The sequence below is a fragment of the Onychostoma macrolepis genome, chromosome 18 (genome assembly GCF_012432095.1).
Source record: "Onychostoma macrolepis isolate SWU-2019 chromosome 18, ASM1243209v1, whole genome shotgun sequence".
NCBI classification, from domain to species: Eukaryota; Metazoa; Chordata; class Actinopteri; order Cypriniformes; family Cyprinidae; genus Onychostoma; species Onychostoma macrolepis.
Window position 1 is genome coordinate 29,532,897 of NC_081172.1, and position 12,267 is coordinate 29,545,163.

General features: G+C 36.0%; 1 protein-coding gene across 4 annotated transcripts in view; it reads left to right on the forward strand.

The window, feature by feature from the left end:
* The window catches only part of kifc3 (kinesin family member C3), a 46,997-nt gene that overhangs the window by 7,047 nt on the left and 27,683 nt on the right, over nucleotides 1-12,267 (forward strand). The window contains exon 1 of one of the 4 annotated variants that reach the window (XM_058752002.1): nucleotides 8,704-8,849. The exons of the other annotated variants lie outside the window; for them this stretch is intronic. The gene's annotated coding sequence lies outside the window, so the exon portion shown is untranslated. Of the gene's footprint in view, nucleotides 1-8,703; nucleotides 8,850-12,267 lie in introns of those variants that run through there. 4 annotated transcript variants of the gene reach the window in all.

A 12,267-nucleotide genomic window follows, 5' to 3' on the forward strand; every position in this document is an offset into this window, starting at 1 on the left:
ATATACGGCCCTATGATTTCCGCAATGCAGAAAACGCGGACGGAATCGCGGAACCTAGTTTAAAAACGGAATTTACAGTTTAACACAGAATGTCATAAAATTTGTCAAAGTTTGGATGAATTAATCAAAAGTAGGTCATTACACTTAAATCAAATCACGATATGGACTAGTATCTGTAAATATTAAGCCGCAAAAGTCGATTTCTGCGAGTGTGAATGAATGAATGGCAGAGACGCGCGGTTTTGTTTACTACATACACTGTCGCGGTGATTTCAACGTCTGCCGTCTAAATGAGGACATAAATACATAAACAACATCTCCAGAACTGCGCTGAGAGTCACTTCACAAGCATTTTACCGTTTCATTTGAGTAAAACCAGCGTCATATCATTTACACACAAAAAGGTAAAGGTATTCACAGGCTACTATTAGAATAAAGATAAAGGCTACTATTTAGTAGAATGTGTGTGATACTTCTACTGTTTAAAAAAATTTATAAAACTTTTATTTTTTTAATAAATAATCACACAATGTTTCTTCCACGTTTTAATTTTAATTGTAAATCCCCTTTTATTTAGGCCTACCAAAAAATAAAATGTTTCAATTTCGTTAATTAAAAGACAAATTAAATTTGGGTAAAACTTGTTTACTGTTTTCCATACTTTTATTACTTGTGGAAAAACTTGAAACACAATTTTAAATAAGCATAAAGAATGGCATTGATTTTTGTACATTTTATTTTTGTTTGACTTCATTAATAAAAAGTGTTTTTTAATTAGCATGTTTTTGTGTTTTGCTTTGGTACCGGAATTGGTACCGAGAACCGTGGATTTTCAGTGGTATTGGTACCGAATACAGAAATTTTGGTACCATGACAACACTAGTATAGTGTTACGGAGGACGTCCCATGTAGTTTCCAGTTGAATTGTATTGTGGTTGGTTGGTGTCCTGCATTTCTTGTAAGGTGGCCTTTTGGGGACCTTTTTTGTGCTTTGTCATCTAGATAAGTCCTGTTTTATCTTAGTAAGGTTCTAGTGTTGCCATATCTTTGTTTTTATGACTTCACCTGCATGCCTATCTTTTTCTAACCCTGATCTGATTGTACCTTTAATTGATTTGATCACAGGCAGCATTCACTGCTCTATAACCGCAGTGTCCAAATCTGTTCCTGGAGGGTTACTGTCCTGCAGAATTTAGCTCCAACTGGGGCTGGGCGATATGGCCCAAAAAAAATTTCACAGTTGAAATTGATAATTATCACGATAAGTTAAATTTTTATTTCTTTCAAGTTTCAAATCCAGGATAATACCGGTATAAATTTTTACATGATAAAAAATTGTCATATCGCGATAGCAATGATATAGCGACGCGATGGTATTTACTAGTGATGCACAGATTGTTCGGCAACTGAAATTATTCGGGCGAAAATAAACAAAAAGACCTAATAAATTGTACCGAACAATGACGTGACGCAGTCAAATAGAGGCACGCACTAACCCAGGTGAAAAACAAGTACACTTCCATAATGTACTTAGTGCTCTATTTTCGCGCACTAATTTTGTACTTAATATACTAAAAGTGATTCTTTAGTACCTCTTAATATAAACTTAAGATCATCTAAGTGTACTCAACTGTGCTATTTTGAGACACCATGAATATAAACTAAAATGTCCTTTTAACATGCTCTCTTTGTATTTAAAAAATGTATTTAGTTACCACTTGTAGTACACTTGAGTGTACTAGTGTATGAAAAATGGTTTCAAGTGTGCTACAAGTTTAAAAAATTTAAATACAAAGATAGTGTGTTAAAAGTGCATTTTAGTTCATATTCATGGTGTCATATTCATGGAATGCTGCAAACACGTCTAAGTATTTTTAAATTGTTGTTTTGTATTAGTGTACGATGTTTAAAAATAATTTATTCCATGTAGTGTCCATTTCATTAATTTAACATTTAATATTAGAGGCATCCAAGTTATTTGACACATTTGAACTTTTTTTAAGTAATGCAATAGTTACTTTCCATTGTAATTGGTTACTTTTATAATGATGTAACTCATCTTAAATATCGTTATCGCAAATGTTCTTGAAATATCGTGATATAATTTTGAGACTATATCGCCCACCACTAATCTTCAGCACAGTTTGCAGTGCAGGCTGCAATATTAATATTACTCTTCTTTCTTTCTTTTTTTTAATAGAAATGCACATTTGACAGTAGCTTGAGTTAGGATAAATATCTTGAGTTAGGATGCAAATGTAAATGTTCATTATCAAAAACAGTAACATCTGTAAAAGTTGTAACAACCTAATTTTCTATGGTGAAATTGAATTATTCTGACTGTTGGGTTTAGTTTCATTAATATTAACAGTTTGTCTTCCATAGTAGCATACATTTAAATCAAGATAACCACACATATAACACCTCAATACCATGGTAAAAATATAACTATGGTTTCTAGGTATTTGTATGAAAAACAGTAGTCTAAATACATTTAGTAAAATTCTAAAAATATGTAATAACATTCCATTACCCATTTAATACATGTCTACATTAATAATATAGTGAAATTTGATATGAATATCCCACATTTCTGGCACAATACCATAGTGTATTTAGTGTTACTACAGTAAATACATGATTTGTAGATTGAAAAGCCTTCTGGCTGTATTTTTGCGCAGAGTTTCTAGAGATAAATGGTCTGTGTAGCGCGGTTCAAATGAGTAGCGTTGTTTCATTCTGCTTTTGGCATATAAACATATCGAACATTTATTGAACTCTTGTTATCATTTCATTAGATTGCGATAATTATCGTTATTGTTTTATCGCCCAGCCCTTAAACACACCTGAACCAAAGTAATCAAGGTCTTCAGACTCACAAGAAACTTTCAGCCAAGTGTTGTAGCCAAACTCTTGAAAGTATTGGCCGTGCAGGAACAGGATCAGACACCCTTGCTCTTTGCAGTGAAATTATTTGCAGTGTTAAAGTTTTTCCTACATTATACCGAGCTTATTTTTAATAAAATGTGTAATATGCCATTTAGTCTTTTGAGCACTGACTACTTTATTGGTTGATTTGGTTAGAACAGGCACTATTGTTTTTTGTTCTGGGTCTGAAGTATGTGACAGACATTCCCCTAAAAAAGGTAATGAACCAGAAGATGGTCTTTTGTTTGTCTGCGCACATGCAGAGAACGTGACACCCTTTTTTTTTTTTTTTTTTTATCCTGAACTTCCAGAACAAGGCTTCAGTGATCTTTTATGACCACAAATCATAATTCAGCCTTCAGAATCGACACTGTCAGCTCTCACTGTGAGCCATTCCCTAAGTTTACCCATTTCTATATTATTTTCAGTTTATTGTCAGAAGCGTGATGGACGGGCGTGTAAGACGCAGTTCGACAAGGTCATCTCACCATGGCAACGACCAATCACGGACAGGCTTCTTTATCCACACATTAAGTTGATTTTCTTCTTTTTGCATAGATGCAAACAGTTGTTACATCATCGCTAAGAGACGCTAAGCTCTCTGTACTGCAGTGACAGATGGACACCATGAGAAAAGGGAGGGAGAAAGAGTGAAACGCATTTTCTCTTTCATCAGAGGTGTGGGACTTCACCCACAGCGCAGAAGCGGCTGGACTGCAACCGTTTGGAGTTTGCCCAGTCGTATGGACCACAAACTGGGATAAGGACTATCAATACCAGGCGTTATGACAGAAGGAGTGCTGACCTGTGAGAGTTTTATTCCTGCAATCCAGAGACCGTAAAAAAATACAATAAAACCATTAGTGACGCAAAAGGAGGTGAATATTTGTTGGATATCAGCTTATGCCAGTGGAGGTTATGATTACTCGGTTGATCAGATTTCTCTGGAGTACACCTGTATTGTTATCCAAGTGATCACTGGAAGTTCTCCAAAGAGGAGGCATGGAGATGTGACGGATAATGACCCAACATTCAGAAGCTATTCCTGAGTAACAAACTAGTCATCTATTATTCCACAAGTTTGCGTGTGTTTGCATTGGCTTACATGAGCTTGTTTATCAGGGTGTGTCTTTATAGATGTGTCCAGGTAGGTTAAAATGGCTTTGTGGAGTTTAAAAGCAGGTGTGCAGTAGTCGGCCCTCCCTCAGAATGGGAGATGAGAGCAGCCATCTCATTTGCTGATCAGATCACGGACAGATTATCAGCCTAAATGAGCATTAGAAGAAGTCGAGCTCTGGGGTGTCTGAATAACATGTTCTGAACACGTCGCATGTGTGAATACAGCGAAGAACTGGTGGGAAAAGAAGCAAGAAGACAACTGTTGGTGGACTTTATTCCAAACTTTTTGGTTGCTTTTTGGACTTCAGTTTGACAGAATCTCACCATTACACAGGGCAGTGCAGTAGAGCTGATATCACGACTGTAACTTACCCAGAAGATAGTGATCTCTGCTTGCACTGACCCTGAAACGGGATCAGCCGGAATGACTTTTAAAGGATACTCCATCTCTTTCTCTGACTGAACGTGTTGTTAGACCTATTTGTGAGTCTCTTAGTCAGCGTCAACATGTATGTGGTGTGCACACTGGTGTTGCTGTCTCTCCACAACTTTTTTAAGAGACCCAAGGTCCAGGAACCCTCTGAACCCAAGGCTATCGAGGGTCCCGAGCAGCACAGACCAGATGTAACCAAACTTGGACGCAAGAAGAGGAACAAGCACCACTTGCATGAAGGTTCTGGATCACTAGAGACCTCAAGAGTGTCTAGACAGCATGACTTTGAAAGATGCTTGGATGGACCCAGCAGAGCAAGTAAAAGAAGATCCGTGCACCTGGATAATGTGCATGAGAGGAGGAAGAGAGCACAGGTAAGACTGAAAATGGAGGTGAAGGGAATGAGGGGAGGAATGTAGGAATGTGTGTTTGAGGTTGATCTTCAGGTCTGATACATACATACATGCTGATCACTATCAAATGAGGTTTATTTAAGGTTGTTATTGTTTTTAATTGATCCATTCAGGAGCTGAAAGGGTTTCACCGTGTTATGTTAATGCTGGCAAACCTCCATTTAATCCAAAATGCAATTATTTATTGATTTCCTCTCATTATTTATGAATGTTTTATTATTGATTTGGCGAAACATTAGACGCTTTGCTGGTTGAATGTTTAGGCTCAGTTTCCTGTTCTTTGGACTGTTGGAGTGTGCGAATTTCGTCACTGCTGAATGTCTAGTAGAGCTATTTTAGTCAGTTGGATTTGTTTCAAGACGCTCCGTCGCTCATCCAATTGTTCTCAGCTGTTTTGTGCGATCGGCTGTTTTTAGACTAGTAATTCAGAAAGTGGAAGATTTGTAAATATCAGCGTGTTCTTTTTACAGAGTGTACAGTGCATGGGGATTTTTATGTACCTGGAACAATGTTTATCATCCTGTCCCTCTGCTGTCCCATTTCTAATGTTCTCTGCTGTCTGATGGACCATTTTAGAGGATAAAATCCTGAGTGGTTACGTAAACAGTGGGTTAATCAGAGAGCTCCCTGTCCTCTTTAATCGTAATTTAATTCAAACGGAATGCACTCGATCTACCATTGTTCCCTTCCCTTAATCTCGTTTACTTTCACTTGTTGGATCAGCAGAAATCTCTCGGTGCTGGAATTGGTTTGATGGAGTGCTTATTCCACCAGTAGCATCAATTCTTGGAAAAAAACTTCATTGGTTGCATTTTTTTTTATGTTAAACTCTTAAAAATAAAGGTTCCAAAGGGGGGTTTCACTGCAGTGCAATAGAAGAACCATTTTGGGTTCCCCAAAGAACCTTTTATTTTCTTTGTGTAAAGAACTTTTCTTTTTTTTTTAAATCTTAAGAAATCTTTTTCCACTGAAATGGTGAAATGTTCCATGGGTGTAAATGTCGTGTCAATACATGGAAAAATCCTGAGCTGACACAGATTTGTTATCAAAGCTGGCACTAAACTTTTAGGACCTTAATTAGTGAACTTTTAACGTGCATAATATTTCTACAGAACGCTAACAGCAGTTTTATTATGCTTTACTTGGTTTTACAATACATTGGAAAGGGTTTCATAATGCTGACTTGACCATAAAATGATTTGTGCTCTGTTGAAGAGCAACAGCTTTCAAACTATAGTGTTTATCAGCCAGTTATTCATATTCCTAAAGTACGCTTGCATCACGTGATGAGGTCTAGACTAGGGCGTGCGCATTTAGAGTGTGTTCTTTCACTGCATGATTCAGTCTAATAAAATGCATTAAGAATGATTACAAAACTTTATAGATAGGTAGATATAATTTCATGTTTTTTTTTCTTCAAAAATAAGCATGATTACAAATGTGATACTGTTTATTGAACTGTTGTATAAAATCAATAAATTAATATTAAGAGACTTAAGTTTTAAACACCATATTGCCTGTTTTTGCTCCATTTCGCCAACAAAAAATAATTCCAAACAGCTACAGCACTTACTTTTTTGCGTCTCTGAGCAACAGAACAATGTTGTTTCATTCCTGAATGAATCAACCATTTAAATGATTTGGTTCAGACGCAATGACTCACTTGTTAACAGTGACTTGCTGCCACCTACTGGCGATTTTAATTTCACATTCACATTAATTCCCCCTTTGGTCTATGCATCTCTGCCTCTGCTGAATTATTTTTATAATAATATGAGATAAATATATGATTAGGATAAAATGATTCACGAAACGTGCTTTGAAGTCCCGTTCTGAATCAAATGATTCGCGAAACGTGATCCAATTGGGAGTACTTCGAAACAGTAAATCATTTTACAGTAATACTGTTCTTTGCTCAATTTCTCTATATAATTTATTTGTTGTTTGAATCACTGGGGAAATGAAATCATTACAATTAATAGGCCTAACTTAAAATGTTTTTTTTTTAATAGTGGTCATGTTAAATACAGTTTCCGACGTATTAAAAACATTTCATGACATGACACCAATTTAAACTTGCCTAAAAAGACGGATTTATGATGTGCGTTATTAACAGATTACACTAACATTAGGTTAAGGCTATAACCTACCCTGGAGAAAAAAATGTTTTCAAAAGCACCCCCTGCAAAGATTAATTTTGTTGATACTGGTTTCATTTGTTTGGTAACAGCCTAAATGTCTTATTCTAATTGACTGATTAAATGTAACAATTTGATTCAAAAGATGCGCACTTTTAGAAAAAAATGGCTTTATTAAAGGTAAAATTGCCCATAAAAGGTAAAAATCCCAAGAAATATAGAGATCTTTTTTTTCTTTTTCAACATCGCACACCCCTAATGAGTAGTATATTTTTTTTGGTTCTGAATTAAAAAAAATTTAATTGTTTATTTATTTATTTTTTTTAATCAGGCGGCTTAAGCTCAGAAATGTCAGGGTGATATTAACCACTTTATACTGAAAACTGATAGCATAAGGGAAAAAAGGCTTATTAAAAATGAAGTTTATGAAATAAAAAGTAGTTTGGACTGTTTTATTGCTGTATCTTAGAAATAATAAGCTGTCAAGACAATCGACAATATTTGAAAAACCCCTTCCAATAAAAGTCATGTGGTGTGACCAACATGCAGAAAACAAAAAACTGAAATTGTTATAGTTATAGTTGAAACCACTGCTGACTCTAATAATTTTTCTCAGGGTCTGTAAGTCTCTGAAAATATTGGATCATTTGAGTTTTTAATAAGGCAATGTTAGTTCAGATTTTACAATGTTGTAATGAATTAATATTAATAAATTATATTTGTAAAAAAAAAGGTTACACTTTATTTTAAGGTGTCCTTGTTACAGTTTAATTATATTAAAGTATGGAGTAATATTAATTAGCTACATGTACTTACTATATGGTTATGGTTATGGTTAGGATTAGGGTTTGGCTTAGGGTTGCTTGCATGTAATTATGCATAATTAATTGTTGTTATTTTTATAGTAAGTACATGAAACATGTAACAAAGACACCTTAATATAGTGTTACCAAAAATAAAACCTTTCAAAAATATTTAAAAACATTTTTGAAAATGATATGTACTCTCACATTCACGTTATTTTTTTACTTAATGGTTGACATTTTCAGTCATTGAATTTACTGTAAACCTTTTTCTTAAAAGTAGTATAGCTGTACTGTAACTATAAAACTAACATGACTAAAGCCAAATCGAAGCTCTAAACTACATCATCTTTTTTCCTTTTTTCATTGACCCTGATGCAAATAAAGTACTTAATCACCCTAACCAATGTATTTCCAGTTTATCACTAAAAAAGCATGAATTTCTGTAGATCAGTTAGTCCACCAAGGCTGTGGGTTCAATTCTTCATACCTTAAATGCAACATAAATGCGTGTAAACACTTGCCAAATGAATAAATGTAAAATATATCAGTGTGCCAAACAGTAGGTGGATGCTACACACAAACATGCACACAAATGCTGATGGAGTGAGAAGCAGCACCACGCTACATTTGCATGCTGAAATATTTATTTCTGTGGCCAGGCGAGCGGTAGAGAGGGAGGAGGGAATTGTGGGATAGGTGGGGAAGGAGGGCAGAAGCGCGGGGGGCCGTGATGCGGCTCAGATTCCACCGTTACCAAGGAACAGCGACAGGAAGAACAGCGTTTGTGTCAGAACGAGAGTGTGTGTGTGTGTGAAGAGAGGTGCTGCATGCAGACGCAAGTGTGTGTGACACAAAGAGCGCGAGAGGGACGGTTTAGCTGGTGGCGGCGCGGCACGGCACAGAAATCGGTGGTGGTGTGTGTACACGAGTGTGTGTGTATGTGCTCGTGCTCCAAATAAACGCTATGAAATAATGAAGGCATGAGCAACAGCAGGAGACCGCAGGGACAGAGGTGAGTTCAGAGAGGATGCTGCAACCTTTTACTTTAACCACGTGTGCTGTTTTTCGGTTCATATTTTACCAGTTTGGTTTAAGATTCAGATTTTGTTCATGTCTAAAATGTAACGCATTATTTTCTTTCATTAGACATGACATGCATGCACAGGTCTGGTGATGCCGGACGTTGCATGCAGCTTTAATGCCACAGCGTCCAGCACAGACAGATGTTTGTGCTGGAGCGCTATGGAGGGATTTACAGGAGCGGAGAGAGGGAAGGAGAGGGAGATTTTACTCTTTCATGATGGGGGGGATGGGGAAGCTGTAATAACTGGATTCAGATGAATGTTTCATGGGCCTGTTTATAGCAGAGAAGTTGCATGTGCTTGCTTCCATGGCTTCCTTGTGTTTGTACAGTGATTTAGACAAAGCAGTGCAGAAACAGACAGACAGACAGACAGATGGAGAGACACACTCAGGGGGTGACTGCAGATGAATGAACGGTACAGGGAAATCAGACAGACAGCGACAGACTGTTGGACCACAGGATTCATGAAACTGCTCACTGGTGGCAGACTGTGTGTGTGTGTGTGTGCGCGTGCATCCATGCATCGACTGATACAGTATGAATGATTGATGCTGTAGGCTGGAGTAAAGAAATGGTCAGCAGTAACTAACAGGATACTTTAGTAACAGCTTTTGTTTTATATTATATTTTATATTGATTTAATTCGAAAACCACATACACTCATTTGCATTGCTCTCAACATGAAGGAATACTATATACTTAATTTATATAAAGCTAATTTTGTCTGTAATGCCACAGACCGACTAAAATCTTTTTTGTTTATGCATTCAAAAAAACATGTACAATGTACTGGTAATTTTCTGCCTGGACATTGTCCATTAATTTTATTGACGTGTCCATTAACCCTAAACCACAATGCAATGAAGTGCGAAGTGCAAAATTCAAAATGCAGGTAAAACACCTGAAAAATCAATATGGAAAACTCATATTAATTTCATATTAATACACTGCATTGTGAACTTTATACAGATTTTAAAGTCTGTTTGGATCTATTAAATGTATTTTCTGAATTGGGAATGTTCCAGACATTTTATTTAATTTTAAATTAATTTAATTATTATTATTTTTTTTTTTTTTTATGTGCTTCTACTTGTGTACCTTAGTATATCATACGAACTTAAAAAGCATCAACACAGTTCTCAGATTTTAATTTTAATTTAGTAATTAAAGCCTTTTATTAATTTCCAAAAACTGATTATGAACCATTTTAGAAGCTTTGCAGTGCATATAAAATATGAATATAACAATACTTGTGCTGTTCTGTTGCAGTTGAGCAAGTGCAGTATCTGAAAAATGTTATGTTAAGAGAGATTATATGTTAGCCTATTATCTATCTTATTTTTGTTGTTCAGAACTAATTAAAAACAAAAATAGTATATAATGTCTAGAGTGTACTTCTATGTTGTACACTGGGAGAAGAGTATTGTAGAATTGTCAGTTCTCTCCGTTTAGTCATATTTGATCTAATATGTACCTCATGGAGGGTGAAGTCAAAACTTAGTTGGAAATTTTTCTGTAAGAGGCTGTGTAGAATAAATCTTATACTTCATGTTAGTATACTGTTTTGAGGTGTTTAAAGGGCTTTGACGTCTCACACAGGTGCATTCAGATGTATGTATGTAGTGTTTTGAATGCTGTTTTAGGTGCAGTCTCTCTAGACCAGCGGTTGGTTTGTACATGATTTTGCAGTTTTTGGGTTTTTTTGTCTGTCGGTGGATGTGGGTAGCAGAACTAAAATAGAAGATGAGACACAGGGGACAAAGAGAGAGGCAGAAGTAGGCTAATGAGATTCACACACTCCTCTGTGTGCAAGTATGCTGCTGAAGATGAAAACCATGTCAGTGTGATGGAAAAAGCTGTCTCTTCCTCAACTGAACAGCCGTTTTCAACAGCGTTTTCATGAAATGCCCGTCTATGGTATCTGTGGTGTGGGGTTTCATCGGGGACAGAAGCTGATCAGATGTTTCATTAGAGCAGTCTGTTGTGTGAGATCCTCCCAGGAGACCATCGTGAGCTCTGCTGAAACATCAGAAGGACCCGAGTGTTGTTTTACCCACGACAGAGCGTAAATTGACCTTCGGGGAAGAGAGAATGGCTCTGGGGTATTTCGGATGCCGTAATGTTTTCTTGTTTACTGTGACTTATGTTGGATAATTAGGTCATATTTGTTTGTACATGTCATATCTGTCTGTACATCTTCATGAAAAATGAATCCAGTAATTGGTAAAGAGTGACTCCCATCAGAATCAAGATGTTCACTGCTCCCTCTGGTGGTCAGTTGATGATTAAAGGGAGAAATGTTTCTTTATTCCACAATACACCTTTGAGAGACTGTTAAAAGCACAAGTGTCCCTGATCGCATAGCTCAGCTTTTAGGTTTCTTCTCAGGTGGAATAAGGACTGTCTTTGAGTCGATAGGGAGCCGAAAGCTCACTTAGTCTATACTGGTACTTGTGTTTGAAAAAGTCACTTCCTTTCAAGTTCACACAGGTTATTAGAAGATGAACTACAGCTGTAGTTCATTACATTAACTATAATCATGAAATATTGTGCTTGTACTGACTTGCTTTTAAATAAATGAAACTTGGTTTAATATTTTTTCATATGACATTCAGAAATTTTTAAGTGTGCCTTATGGCAAATGTTTTTAAACGTTTAAGAATTAATACTTTTTATTCAGCAAGGACATTATAGATTGATCAAAAATGACATTTTATAATGTTAAAAAGGATTATTTTTCAACAAGTAAATGTTCTTTCTTTTTATTTAATAAGCATTCAAAAATATGAAGCAGCACAACTGTTGTCAATATTGATGCTGAAAATTCAGCTTTGCATCACAAAAATACATTTCATTTTATAACATTTTCAAATAGAAAGCGGTTATTTAAAATTGTGATAATATTTCATAATATTACTGTTTTTACAGTGTTTTTGATCAAATAAATGCAGCCTTGGTGACCATAAGAGACTTTTTTTTTTTTTTTTAAAGCATGAATAAATCTTAGAGACTGGCCACTGTTTGAACAAAACTGCTAAAAGTGCAGATGCTTTCTAACATATCAGGGGAAAGTGAAAGTGTCAGGTGTGGGGACTGGATTGATCAGTCCAAAAATGTCTGTCCTGCCATCACGGAGAAAAGAGGTCATCTGCTGACAGCTTAAAGGATTATGGGTAAAATGAACTTGATGCAAGCTGCCCTGTCTCTGTAGAGAGAGGTGAGGCATAGGACGTCTTTACAGACCTGATAGTAAACACACAATTTTTTTTTTTTTTTTTTTCTTTTTTTTTTCTTACAATGTGATCAACATGAGCTTCATTTTGAAGATGTAAAGCAATTAAGAGCA